Source organism: Schistocerca americana, chromosome 5 (genome assembly GCF_021461395.2).
Source record: "Schistocerca americana isolate TAMUIC-IGC-003095 chromosome 5, iqSchAmer2.1, whole genome shotgun sequence".
NCBI classification, from domain to species: Eukaryota; Metazoa; Arthropoda; class Insecta; order Orthoptera; family Acrididae; genus Schistocerca; species Schistocerca americana.
Genome location: NC_060123.1, coordinates 711,892,180 through 711,907,287, shown reverse-complemented (window position 1 = coordinate 711,907,287; position 15,108 = coordinate 711,892,180).

Sequence of the window (15,108 nt, the reverse complement as noted above, 5' to 3'; positions counted from 1 at the left end):
AATGAGTTAATTATTGGCATAGCATTTATACATAATTATTCTAATTATAGTAACCATTGGCATCATAGGTCAGTAATCAGTGGCATTCAATGCCAGCTACAAAGCATTATTTTAATGCATTATTCAGAAGTGATCATTCAAAATGAGTTAATTATTGGCATAGAATTTATACATAATTAAACTAATTATAGTAATCATTGGCATAATAGGTCATCATATTACAGTAATCAGTGGCATTCATTGGCCAGTTACAAAGCATTTTTTTTATGCATTATTCAGAAGTGATCATTCAAGATGAGTTAAGTATTGGCATAGATATACATTTTTAATCTAATTGTAGTAGCCATTGGCATCATAGGTCATCTTATGACAGTAATCAGTGGCATTTATTGGCCAGTTACTAAACATGTAACAAGTATTGAATATTACAAAACACTTTTCATAACTCATCTGCTTTTGGTAATTGTTGGCACTCATTGGCCACTAACAAAGTATTTATATAGTTTTACAAAACATTATTCAATATTATTCAGAAGTTATCATTCAAAATGAATTAATTATTGGCATAGCATTTATACACAATTAATCTAATTATACACTCCAGGAAATGGAAAAAAGAACACATTGACACCAGTGTGTCAGACCCACCATACTTGCTCCGGACACTGCGAGAGGGCTGTTCAAGCAATGATCACACGCACGACACAGCGGACACACCAGGAACCGCGGTGTTGGCCGTCGAATGGCGCTAGCTGCGCAGCATTTGTGCACCGCCGCCGTCAGTGTCAGCCAGTTTGCCGTGGCATACGGAGCTCCATCGCAGTCTTTAACACTGGTAGCATGCCGCGACAGCGTGGACGTGAACCGTATGTGCAGTTGACGGACTTTAAGCGAGGGCATATAGTGGGCATGCGGGAGGCCGGGTGGATGTACCGCCGAATTGCTCAACACGTGGGGCGTGAGGTCTCCACAGTACATCGATGTTGTCGCCAGTGGTCGGCGGAAGGTGCACGTGCCCGTCGACCTGGGACCGGACCGCAGAGACGCACGGATGCATGCCAAGACCGTAGGATCCTACGCAGTGCCGTAGGGGACCGCACCGCCACTTCCCAGCAAATTAGGGACACTGTTGCTCCTGGGGTATCGGCGAGGACCATTCGCAACCGTCTCCATGAAGCTGGGCTACGGTCCCGCACACCGTTAGGCCGTCTTCCGCTCACGCCCCAACATCGTGCAGCCCGCCTCCAGTGGTGTTGCGACAGGCGTGAATGGAGGGACGAATGGAGACGTGTCGTCTTCAGCGATGAGAGTCGCTTCTGCCTTGGTGCCAATGATGGTCGTATGCGTGTTTGGCGCCGTGCAGGTGAGCGCCACAATCAGGACTGCATACGACCGAGGCACACAGGGCCAACACCCGGCATCATGGTGTGGGGAGCGATCTCCTACACTGGCCGTACACCACTGGTGATCGTCGAGGGGACACTGAATAGTGCACGGTACATCCAAACCGTCATCGAACCCATCGTTCTACCATTCCTAGACCGGCAAGGGAACTTGCTGTTCCAACAGGACAATGCACGTCCGCATGTATCCCGTGCCACCCAACGTGCTCTAGAAGGTGTAAGTCAACTATCCTGGCTAGCAAGATCTCCGGATCTGTCCCCCATTGAGCGTGTTTGGGACTGGATGAAGCGTCGTCTCACGCGGTCTGCACGTCCAGCACGAACGCTGGTCCAACTGAGACGCCTGGTGGAAATGGCATGGCAAGCCGTTCCACAGGACTACATCCAGCATCTCTACGATCGTCTCCATGGGAGAATAGCAGCCTGCATTGCTGCGAAAGGTGGCTATACACTGTACTAGTGCCGACATTGTGCATGCTCTGTTGCCTGTGTCTATGTGCCTGTGGTTCTGTCAGTGTGATCATGTGATGTATCTGACCCCAGGAATGTGTCAATAAAGTTTCCCCTTCCTGGGACAATGAATTCACGGTGTTCTTATTTCAATTTCCAGGAGTGTAGTAATCATTGGTGTTATAGGTCTTCTTATTACAATAATCAGTGGCATTCTTTGACCAGTTACAAAGCATTTTTTTATGCGTTATTCGGAAGTGATCATTCAAAATGAGTCAATTATTGGCATAGCATTTATACATAATTAATCTAATTATAGTAACCATTGGCATCATAGGTAATCTTATTACAGTAATCAGTGGCATTCATTGGCCAGTTACTAAACATGTAGCAAGTATTGAATATTACAAAAAAAATTTCATAAGTCATCTGCTTTCGGTAATTATTGGCACTCATTGGCCGCTTACAAAGTATTCATATAGTTTTACAAAACATTATTCAGTATTATCAGAAGCTATCATTCAAAATAAGTTAATTATTGGGATAGCATTTATACATAATTAATCTAATTATAGTAATCATTGGCATCATTTGTCATCTTATTACAATAATCAGTGGCATTCATTGACAGCTACATACCATTTTCTTTATGCATTATTCAGAAGTGATCATTCAAAATGAGTTAATTATTGGCATAGCATTTATACATAATTAATCTAATTATAGTAACCATTGGCATCATAGGTCGTCTTATTACAGTAATCAGTGGCATTCATTTGCCAATTACTAAACATGTAGCAGGTATTGAATATTACAGAACACTCTTCATAACTCATCTGCTTTCGGTAATTATTGGCACTCATTGGCCACTAACAAAGTATTCATGTAGTTTTACAAAACATAATTCAGTATTAATCAGAAGTTATCATTCAAAATGGGTTAATTATTTGCATAGCATTTATACATAATTAATCTAATTATAGTAACCATTAGCTTCATAGGTCATCTTATTACAATAATCAGTGGCATTCATTGACCAGATAAAAAGCATTTTTTTTATGCATTATTCAGAAGTGATCATTCAAGATGAGTTAATTATTGGCTTAGCATTTGTACATAATTGATCTAATTATAGTAATAATTGGCATCATAGGTCACCTTATTACAGTAATCAGTGGCATTCAATGCCAGCTACAAAACATTTTATCATGCATTATTCAGAAGTGATCATTCAAAACAAGAGTTAATTATTGGCATAGCATTTATACATAATTAATTTAATTATAGTAATCATTAGTATCATTGGTCATCATATTACAGTAATCAGTGGCGTTCATTGGCCAGTTACAAAGCATTTTCTTATGCATTATTCAGAAGTGATAATTCAAAGTGAGTTAATTATTGGGATAGCAGTTATGCATAATTAATCTAATTATAGTAATAATTGGCATCATAGGTCATCTTATTACAGTAATCAGTGGCATTCAATGCCAGCTACAAAACATTTTATCATGCATTATTCAGAAGTGATCATTCAAAACAAGAGTTAATTATTGGCATAGCATTTATACATAATTAATTTAATTATAGTAATCATTGGCATCATTGGTCATCATATTACAGTAATCAGTGGCATTCATTGGCCAGTTACAAAGCATTTTCTTATGCATTATTCAGAAGTGATAATTCAAAGTGAGTTAATTATTGGGATAGCATTTATACATAATTAATCTAATTATAGTAATAATTGGCATCATAGGTCATCTTATTACAGTAATCAGTGGCATTCATTTGCCAGTTACTAAACATGTAGCAAGTATTGAATATTACAAAACACTTTTCATAACTCATCTGCTTTCGGTAATTATTGGCACTCATTGGCCACTTTTAAAGTTTACACATAGTTTTACAAAACATTATTCAGTATTATCCAGAAGTTATCATTCAAAATGAGTTAATTATTGGCATAGCATTTATACATAATTAATCTAATGATAGTAATCATTGGCGTCATAGGTCATCTTATTACAAAAATCAGTGGCATTCATTGACCAGTTACAAAGCATTTTTTATGCATTATTCAGAAGTGATCATTCAAATTGAGTTAATTATTGGCATAGCATTTGTACATAATTAATCTAATTATAGTAGTTGTTGGCATCATAGGTCATCTTATTACAGTAATCAGTGGCATCCATTGGCCAGTTACTAAACATGTAGCAAGTATTGAATATTACAAAACACTTTTCATAACTCATCTGCTTTCAGTAATTATTGGCACTTATTGGCCACTTACAAAGTATTCATATAGTTTTACAAAACATTATTCAGTATTATTCAGAAGTTATCATTCAAAATGAGAGTCAATTATTTGCATAGCATTAATACATAATTAATCTAATTATAGTAATTATTGGCATCATAGGTCATCTTATTACAAAAATCGATGGCATTCATTGGCCAGCTACAAAGCATTTTTTTTGGTGCTAGCAATGCATTACGTTAGGATCGATAATTAATTCCTGGGGGATAACAATATTTGCTTTTGATTTATTGCTGCAAATGAAGATGTGTAACGTCATTCGTCATGAGTCAGCTGTAGCAAGGTTATGAAATTAGTAGAGTATATGTGATCACATTCATTAATGTCATAGGTTTAATGAACAACTGCTTATAGCACATTAATGTCATGAATAATTTCTCCTGCAAGAAATATACAAAATGGATTATTAAACTAAAAGGAGAAACGCATATTATGCTGAAAAGTAGTGAACTTCGAATTAACAGGTAGTGAAATGTGTATAAAAATATATATATTCTCTAGCTGTTCTCTCCAAAACCTTCAGTCATCATACCATGTGATATAAGACATAATGTAAAAATGAACTGCAACAAATACTTAAATAACTATATAGCATCACTTAACTAACAGTAAATATATAAACTTCATCATTACCCTCATCTGTAAAAAAAACCTTCATTATTCATATTACCATAACTTCATTACTATCATCACCTGTAAAGAAAAATTTCATTGTTCATATTACCATAACTCTATTATTATCATCACCTGTAAAGAAAAAACTTCATTATCTATAGTAGCATATTCTTCATCATTATTCATCACCATTCATTATCATCTGCAAAAAAGTCCTTCATTAATCATTATACAACTATTCCTTATTTCTAGCATATTTCATCACTAAAACTAAAATGTGTAGTTCTGTCTGACAGCCTGCATCAATCGCCTCATATTCTGAAAGAAAATATTAGTTAAGACTGCTATCCTATGATGTGTATAGTATATTCTTGTTAATGCTTGTTAATTCTGATCTATTTACTCTTCGTCACGAAGTATTGCATCTTCTTTCGTTCATTCCAAAGGTGAAATTCCCATTTCTGTTTAATTTATTTCGTTTACACGTTATTTCTTTCTGAAAATGATGAACAAAGATTAATGTCTTGCATTTAATTCATATACCCATTAAATAAAAATTGGTTTCTAGTAACATAATTGAACATACAGCATAGCATGACAGAAAACGTAATATATCAAAAACATCGACAGTGTTCAGAAGCAAAAATGTACCCAGTGTATCACAATGGAGCAGCAAAAAGAAAGTAAAGTAGCCACGATGTTGAGATATCATAAGGCAAAATGTTAAAGTCAACTGGTGTTTGTTATATCTTAAATATTTCATAGTGCATACAAACAAAACATTAAATGAATCATACATACATAAAAAAATGAAAATATGCACGGTCTGATGTGTACCGACAAGAAGAGCGACCTGCTAACCTTACCTTGCCAGGCACTTGCCAAGAAAAAATACGATAATTATCAGTAAGTAGTCACATAAATATAATTGCATAAGTGGTCAAAAAATGTGTAAGTTCATCTGGAAAAATATGCACGGTCTGATGTGTAACGACAAGAAAAGCGACCTGCTAACCTTACCTTGCCGGGCACTTCCCAAGAAAAAAAATACGGTAATCATCAGTAGGTGTTCATGTGAATATAATTGCATAAGCGGTCATAAAAAAAATAGGAAATGGCATTTCAGTGTGATAAATCATAAAGTATGTTCATTCAATAAAAGGTTTGATGTTCGAGATGTGGTGGTTCCCTTTGGTTTTTCTGGTTCTCAAAGTTTCGACGCGTACTACATTGGGGTGAGGAATGCTGCGAATCCGATATGGACCTGCGTATAGAAGTTCAAATTTACTACACCTACCTTTTCCTCTATTGGATAAATAGTGTGTACGTACTAATATCTTCTGTCCAATGTGAAAGTCACGGCGTGTACAAACCTGTTTTTGCTGTCCTCTCCGGTGCTCTGCGGCACGTTTGATGTTGTTCAGCGCAATGTCAATTATTTCATGGTGTCGCAGTCGACGAGATGTAGGAAAGTTTACTAATTCTTTAATTTTGTTAGATGGTTCAAGATTTTTCAGTATAACAGACGGAGATAGCATAGTGGATTCATTCGGTATGGAATTAATTACATCTTGGAATGAGAATATGTGTGTGTCCCAATCAATATGTTTTTTAGGGCAGTATATTCTACACAGTTTACCAATTTCTTTCATTAATCGTTCACAAGGGTTCGAAGAAGCATGGTACCTGGATATATAGATCGGAGAAATGTTTCTAGCTCGTAACATACGTGTCCATATAGCAGATCGAAACTGTGGTTTATTGTGGGAAATTACTTTCAACACATGCCCTACATGAAATAGAAAATGTTTTATAAATGCTTTCGAAACAGTTTTAGCAGTAGCTTTGCGTAACGGAGTGAAGGTAACAAATTTTGAAGTGAGTTCGACAGCGACAAAGATGTAGCAAAAACCTCTATTAGTTCTGGGAATCGGACCAAAAATGTCTACAGCGGCCATATGTCTCAATTTAACAGGTACAATGGGATGTAATGGAGGAATATGTGAAGTCGTGTCTGATTTAGCTTTCTGGCAGATTTTACATGACGCTAAAACTCGTCGAATACGTTTCTCCATGTTGGTAAAATAACAGTTCTGTCTCAGTATAAGAAAACATTTTCTGGCTCTGTAATGTGCGCAACTTAAATGAATGTAGCAGAATAATTTGTTAACAACTTCGTCAGGAATGCATAATAACCAATTGTTGCCGTCAGGATGAGAGCGGCGAAACAGAATGTCATTGCGTACAGTGTAATGGTTTCTATTGGTAACATTATTCCTATCTTGCCAAAGGTGTTGTTTAATTTCTTTGCATACGTTGTCTTTACTCTGCTCTTGAGCTATGTCTTGTAATGACGACGAAATGAAATTTTCAAATGCAACTTGTTGAATGTACATGACGCTGAAATTTGCTTTGCAGAAGTTGGTTGCGATGTCTTGCTGATTGTTGTTAAGGGAACGGGACAGTGCGTCTGCTACAATATTTTGTGTGCCGGGAATGTGAACAATTGTAAAATTAAATTCCTGCAAATAAAGTTTCCATCTACTTAATCTGTCGTGTGTAAGTTTAGCCGAAAGTAGAAAGTGTATCGCTCTATGATCTGTGTAAACGGTAGTGTGTCTTCCATAAAGAAAATGCCTAAATCTGGTAAAAGCCCATACAACACATAATATTTCAAGTTCCGTAACAATAATTTCGTTCAGCAGGTGACAGAATGCGACTTGCAAAAGCGATGTTTTTAATTACTGTACAACCATCTTCTTCAATTTCCTGAACAATATGTACGCCTACAGCGGTGTTAGAACTGTCGGTGGCAATGGAAAAATTTCTGGTAAGATCTGGGTGCGATAAAAGTGGTGTATTCAACAAGTCTTCTTTCAGATACACAAATTCAGAATGTGCTTGCCTATCCCAGGACCAAATAGTGTTTTTACCTGTCAATTGACATAATCTAGGGGTGTCTAAAGCAGAGTAGTGAACAAATTTACGTAAAAAGTTAATTAAACCCAAAAAGCTGCGTAGTTGTTTCTTCGTCGTAGGAACGGTAATGTCACGTAAAGCTTGAAGTTTTTCCGGGTCAGGCGGAATGCCCTCTGCTGAAATTACATGTCCAAGAAATTTTATGGAAGTTTTACCAAAGTGCGATTTACTGAGATTAATTGTGAGTCCTTGTGCATGAAAAGTTTGCAACAGTTGTTCAAGAATCAAATTGTGTTCAGGCCAGTTAGCTTCTGCAATAAGAATGTCATCTACGTACGTTGTGACTCTGACTTTAAGTTCTGTCGGAAGTATTGTATTCAAACCGCGAATAAAAGCTGCTGAAGAAATTGTTAAGCCGAACGGTAATTTACAAAATTGATAACAGTCACCGAAACAGAGAAATGCTGTGTACTTTCTGCAGTTCGGATGGAGCTGAATTTGCTAAAATCCCGATTTCAAATCTAATGTGGAATAAATAGCAGTACCATTAAAATTCTGTAGAAGTTCTTCTAGTGTCTGTGGGCGATCTGTTTCATTAATAATAATTTCATTGATGTGACGCGAATTAAGTAGGAGGCGAAGTGAACCATCCTTTTTCTTAACAATATGGAGCGGGTTTATGTACGGACTAACTGCCGGTTCAATAATTCCTTGGTCAAGCATAGCTTGCAATTCTTTCTTAACTTGTTCTCTATGAATATACGGAATGGGATAATGCTTGGCTTTAAATGTGTCGTGCTGTTTAACTTGAAATTCATACATAAAACCGGACATAGTACCAGGAACGTTGTCAAAAACTGGAGCTTGCTGTAAAAGAATTTTGTGTAGTTGCGTGCGTTCGTCGTCTGTATTTGCACTGCTCTGTTTAACTTTATCAGAAATCGTCTGTATAATGTCATACTCGGCTTCGTCTGGAGTATTATAGTTGTGCACGTACGTATCTGTGAACAATGTGGAATTACAGTCTATGTTACATGATACGGAAATGACCTCTGTACGATTAATTGTTTGTTCTTCTGCAGATAAAGAGTGCTGAAATTCTAAAGCTAGTTGTACATTTTTATCCTTCAACATTAAATAGGAATTTTGAAAGTCAATAATGGCATCGTGTTGTACCAGAAAATTCGTACCTAAAATAGTGTGTGTCGTCAATAACGGAATAATCCAAAAATTTGAGTGAAATGTATGACCTGCAATGCAAAATGATAAATGTGTGTGTAATTTTACATCCACTCCTTTGCTAGATACTGCTCCTTTTACTTTCGTTTTGCCTAAAAGTAATGTAGGATAGGTATTCTCTTTGTTACACTCGTTGAAAGTTTCTTCATTTACAACTGACATAGGTAATCCAGAATCGATTACTGCTGAAAATTTCGATGATCCAATTTTAACTTCGATGACAGGGTGTGAAATGGTTTTTTGAACAATCGGTCTTTCCTGCAAAAGAGTGTCTCGGATGTCGTCAAAAGTAATAACATTTTCGTGAACAAGATTCTGTGTGTCAAAAGTAGTGCTTGCGTTGCTGGAAGATGTGACCTGTACAGTATCTAGTCAAATTCTATCTGACGTGTTATTATTCTCAGGAGGATGCTGCGGCATTTCAACTGTTTGAACAGTTCTGTTATTTCTTTCTGACGTATTACGTTCAGGATGATATCTACTGTCTGGTTCATTCATGATAATATGTTGTTGCTGATGTTCTTGCTGCTGATAAGACCGACTGTTATTAAACGTACGCTGAAAATTGTGCTCATTATTTTTACGTCTGTCATGATAGTCATTTCTATACGGTGCATTGCGATACGAATTGAAATAGTGTGTTTTCTGTTCATACTGATTTCCTTGTTGCTGTGTGTTACTATTTGTTGGAGCTGACGCTATACGCGTATGCGGCGAAACATTAAAGCTTGGTTGACCTTGTGCACTGCATTGTTGGTTAGGTATGCCTACCGGTTGGTTTTGTTGCTGTTGTTGGGGAAAACCTCTATTGTTACCAAAATGTGGTTCCTGTTGCTGATAATTTTGGCGATACTGATAATTAAAATTTTGCCTGTTATTAAAATTCTGGTGGTTGTCGTTCCTGAAGCGTCTATTAGCTTTGCTATTGAAATAGCGTGTCTGATCGTAATTGCTGTATGTTTGTTGACCTTGGTTATTATATGAAAATTTTTTGTTTATAAACGAATAATCCGATTGCTGCACTTAAAAAAGCTGTAACAGACCTCTGAATGCCGAAATATTTTCCTTCTGCTGACCCGTTAAAAGTGACACTCTTAATGACCGTGGTAATTTAGAAATGCATAATTGTATAAGTGCAGATTCACTGTATGGTTCACTTAAGTACTGGTTTTGTTGGACCATGTACTCAAAAAATTGCGTGACAGTGGAATAATTTGAGTTCTCATAATTCGGTAAACTAATTAATTGATCCTTAATTCTGCACTCTGTCGTCTTCTACCAATACGCTGACAGAAAAGCATTCTGAAATTCTTCTACCGAATAACAGTGCCTCGCGATCGGTCTCATACGAGTTGCCGGTTCGCCTTCCAAAAAACTGCAAATAAATTCAAGTTTGTGCATTACAGGCCAAGTCGGTGGAAAAGCAAAGCTAAATAATTGTATCCAATCCAAGGGGTGAATCTATGTTCTGTCATTTTTAAATACTTTAATTTTTCTCACTGATAGAAAATGTTTGTAATCAAAATTATCGTCTCTGTATGTCTGAACAGGTTCACGATTGTATGAGAATCTATTTGTCTGTGACTGTTCGGAACCTAACTCACGTACTCTCTGTAAATTACCTAAATTGTACATGCTGTGTGAGTCTGACAAACGTTTGCAAAGTGGCGTCTGCTGTGATGTGTTAAACGCTGAAACATTTTTCATCTCTGTTACCTCTTCCTGTAAAGTTGACAATTTTCTACGTAATGTATTATTAGACTAATCTATCTCACTGATTATCTGCTGTAGATTTTGGAATTCAGGTGTTTGGTTAAACGAAATCGGTGAAGTATCGTCAATACGACTGGCCAATTCGTCATAATTTTCAGTCAGTATTTTTACCTGGTCATCGTTTTTAGTGTCACAAGCATTAATCAGTTTTTGTATTTTACGTGTGGTTTCGTTCAATTTTTTAGCGTCAGCGTTGATGACATCGGGATCCTGAATTAGTTCTAATTGTTCAAGTCTGTCGGTCACTGTCTGAAAATCTACTGTGTATGTTTCTGTTTTTGTTTTAAGATCGGAAATTTCATCACGCAATTCTGTGTTCAACTGTTTGATTGTATTAATTTCGTCTGATACAGTAGCAATATTGTTGTCTACGTATGTTTTTGCTTTCGTAAGCAATTTGCGTTTATATTCCTGTCTCTGTGCGGTAATTGTCTCCATAACTTGTCGCTTTACTTTATTCTGTTCCTGTATAAATTTACGGAAACGCGTTTCATTGTTTTGAAGGTGATGATTAAAACGTTCGTCAATTTGACTGTTCCGTTGGACGAATTTCGCGTCTACTTTTGCATCCAGCGTGCGCAAAAGTTCTGCTGTCATTAATTTAAACTCGTCGCGTAACTGTGTTGCTTTTTCAGAGCATTGTTTACCGACTGCACTAATTTCGTCTCTAAGTGATTCTGTTGCAGCTGTTTGCACATCCCTTAATTCTTGCGCAACAGATCTAATTTCTTCACAACTTTTCCTAGCACAAGCCTCAATTTCCTCACGTAACTGTTTTTTAGTATCATGACATTGTGCGGCAACGGCTGTAATCTGTTCACTAAGCTGTCTGGAATTGTTGTCTGGTTTTTCATTAATTTCATTAATTTGTTGTTTGGAATTTTCGTCTTGTTTTTTATTATCTTCATTCATTTATAGCAACAATGCCATAATTTGATCCAAGCTAAAATTAGCAACTCTATTCTCTGTGCTGTGTGATGGTGTATCTGCAATTGTCACGTTTTGTGTATCCATTTGGATATTCTGTGATTCTTGAAAATGTTTGCTAATTGGATGTGCACTGTTAGGAACTACCTCGTAATTAAATAAATCTGTCGTACTCTGATTACACTGTTCATTTTCGTTAGAAAAATTTGTCCGTTCGTTACGTAAATTTTGCAAACCGCGTGTGTCAAGCTGGGCAGCGTTCATTGTAACAGAACGTCCCGCGTAATCAATTGTTGTCAAATTAACAGAGGACACAATTGAATTTATTTGTTCATCATTATGATCAAATACATTATTAATAATCCGCACACACTGATTGTCAGAAAATAGAGGACTGTCATTAAGACACTGAGTGTCGCAACTACTATCGGTCAAGTTATTTGAGTCGGCTATTTCACTCAGTGTACATCGCGATGTACTGTTAACAAGTTTTCGCGGCATTTTTCACTAATCAAAATTATTCACAAATGAAATAAAGACAATGCAAAATGCAACAAACACAAATACAACAACGAGCAGCAAATTGCCGATGATCTATGAAAGATAAAGTGACATATTAGTAAATGCGTTGCGCCAGATGCAGACTACATTTAAGTAAATAAGAGCAAATATATGATTACTTCTCAGAAGACTCACAAAGAAATACGATCCTGGGCGGATGTCGCCAAGTGTAACCTCCCAGCAGAAAAATTTAAATGGAAATGGAGATGGAGCCAAATGTAAACTCCACACAAAATGATTTAAATGAAAAATGTTAATGAGCCAAGCGTAGCCTCGCCTCAAAAAATAATGATTAAATGAATTTCAAATATTGTAACCTCTGAACAAAATTGGCTCCCATTTATTGTCTGTGTGTAGAAATGCATTCACACTTAATATTCCCACAAAATTCTTTTCTCATTTAATGTCAAGTTCGAAACAGAAAAATTCCTTAACACCAAAATAATAAAAAAAGTTTAGTAACCTGATGAATTTTATGAGGACAGCAGCGCTGACCTTCGGCCCGGTATTCTGAATAAAGAAAGCAAAAATTCTTACCTCAATAAAACTGCAATTATATCTGCTCTTAATTAGTCATTTTTCGACACAGCTTCGTGCAATGCTGGCGTATATATATATTTTATTCTTGGATGCAATGATAATGCATTGGAAAAATGCTTTAAAATGAAATGAATGCTTTTCTTTAAAAGAGTTACTTTATATTATAAAAAGTATTATTGGCGCATTTTTTTGAACAAATTAAATAACAATTAACATGCATTATTAAATATGCGCAAGGCTGTTTCTTTACCTACTACAACAATACTCATCCTCCAGAATCCTGACCAGAGTCGCGAGCAGGGCAAACCGCCGACGCATGCCGACTCTCGTCGACTCACACAGACTACTACTGTCGACTCGCGCAGTCAAGCGCAGACTAGCGACAAGCAACAACTAACGATAAACTACTCTCTGGTCAGAGATTCTGTCATGCCTCGCCCATCGCCGGCAAAGCATAGTCTCACAATAATAATATATCAACGAGGTTAATCAACGAGTGCACATGTGAATTGAGTTATATCTTAAGTAATTTGTGTAAACAATCACTTATCAGTGGAACATTACCATGTTGTTGTTGTTGTTGTTGTTGTTGTGGTCTTCAGTCCTGAGACTGGTTTGATGCAGTTCTCGATGCTACCCTACCCTGTGCAAACTTCTTCATCTCCCAGTACTTACTGCAACCCACATCCTTCTGAATCTGCTTAGTGTATTCATCTCTTGGTCTCCCTCCACGATTTTTACCCTCCACGCTGCCCTCCAATGCTAAATTTGTGATCCCTTCATGCCTCAGAACATGTCCTACTAACTGGTCCCTTCTTTTAGTGAAGTTGTGCCACATAATCCTCTTCTCCCCAATTCTATTCAATACTTCATCATTAGTTAAGTGATCTACCCATCTAATCTTCAGCATTCTTTTGTAGCACCACATTTCGAAAGCTTCTATTCTCTTCTTGTCTAAACTATTTATCGTCCATATTTGACTCCATACATGGCTACACTCCATACAAATACTTTCAGAAACGACTTCCTGACACTTAAATCTATACTCGATGTTAACAAATTTCTCTTTTTTAGAAACGCTTTCCTTCCCATCGCCAGTCTACATTTGATATCTTCTCTACTTCGACCATCATCAGTTGATTTGCTCCCGAAATAGCAAAACTCCTTTACTACTTTAAGTGTCTCATTTCCTAATCTAATTCCCTCAGCATCACCCGTCTTAATTAAACCACATTCCATGACCCTCGTTTTGCTTTTGTTTATGTTCATCCTATACCCTCCTTTCAAGACACTGTCCATTCCGTTCAACTGCTCTTCCAAGTCCTTTGCTGTCTCTGATAGAATTACAATGTCATTGGCGAACCGCAAAGTTTTTATTTCTTCTCCACGGATTTTAATACCTACTCCGAATTTTTCTATTGTTTCCTTTACTGCTTGCTCAATATACAGATTGAATAACATCGGGAAGAGTCTACAACACTGTCTCACTCCCTCCCAAACCACTGCTTCCCTTTCATGCCTCTCGACTCTTATAACTGCCATCTGGTTACTGTACAATTTGTAAATAGCCTTTCGCTCCCTGTATTTTACCCCTTCCACGTTTGAATTTGAAAGAGAGTATTCCAGTCAACATTGTCAAAAACTCTCTCTAAGCCTACAAATGCTAGAAACGTAGGTTTGCCTTTCCTTAATCTTTCTTCTAAGATAAGTCGTAAGGTCAGAATTGCCTCACGTGTTCCAACATTTCTACGGAATCCAAACCCATCTTCCCCGAGGTCGGCCTCTACCACTTTTTCCATTCGTCTGTAAATAATTCGCGTTAGTATTTTGCAGCTGTGACTTATTAAACTGATAGTTCGGTAATTTTCGCATTTGTCAACACCTGCTTTCTTTGGGATTGGAATTATTATATTCCTCTTGAAGTCTGAGGGTATCTCGTCTGTCTCATACATCTTGCTCACCAGATGGTAGAGACTGGCTCCCCCACGGCCGTCAGTAGTTCTAATGGAGTGTTGCCTACTCCCGGGGCCTTGTTTCGACTCAGGTCTTTCAATGCTCTGTCAAACTCTTCACGCACTATTGTATCTCCCATTTCATCTTCATCTACATCCTCTTCCATTTCCATAATATTGTCCTCATGTACATCGCCCTTGTACAGACCCTCTATATACTCCTTCCACCTTTCTGCTTTCCCTTCTTCGCTTAGAACTGGGTTTCCATCTGAGCTCTTGATATTCATACAAGTGGTTCTCTTTTCTCCAAGGGTCTCTTTAATTTTCCTGTAGGCAGTATCTATCTTACCCCTAGTGAGATAAGCCTCCACATCCTTACATATGTCCTCTAGCCATCCCTGCTTAG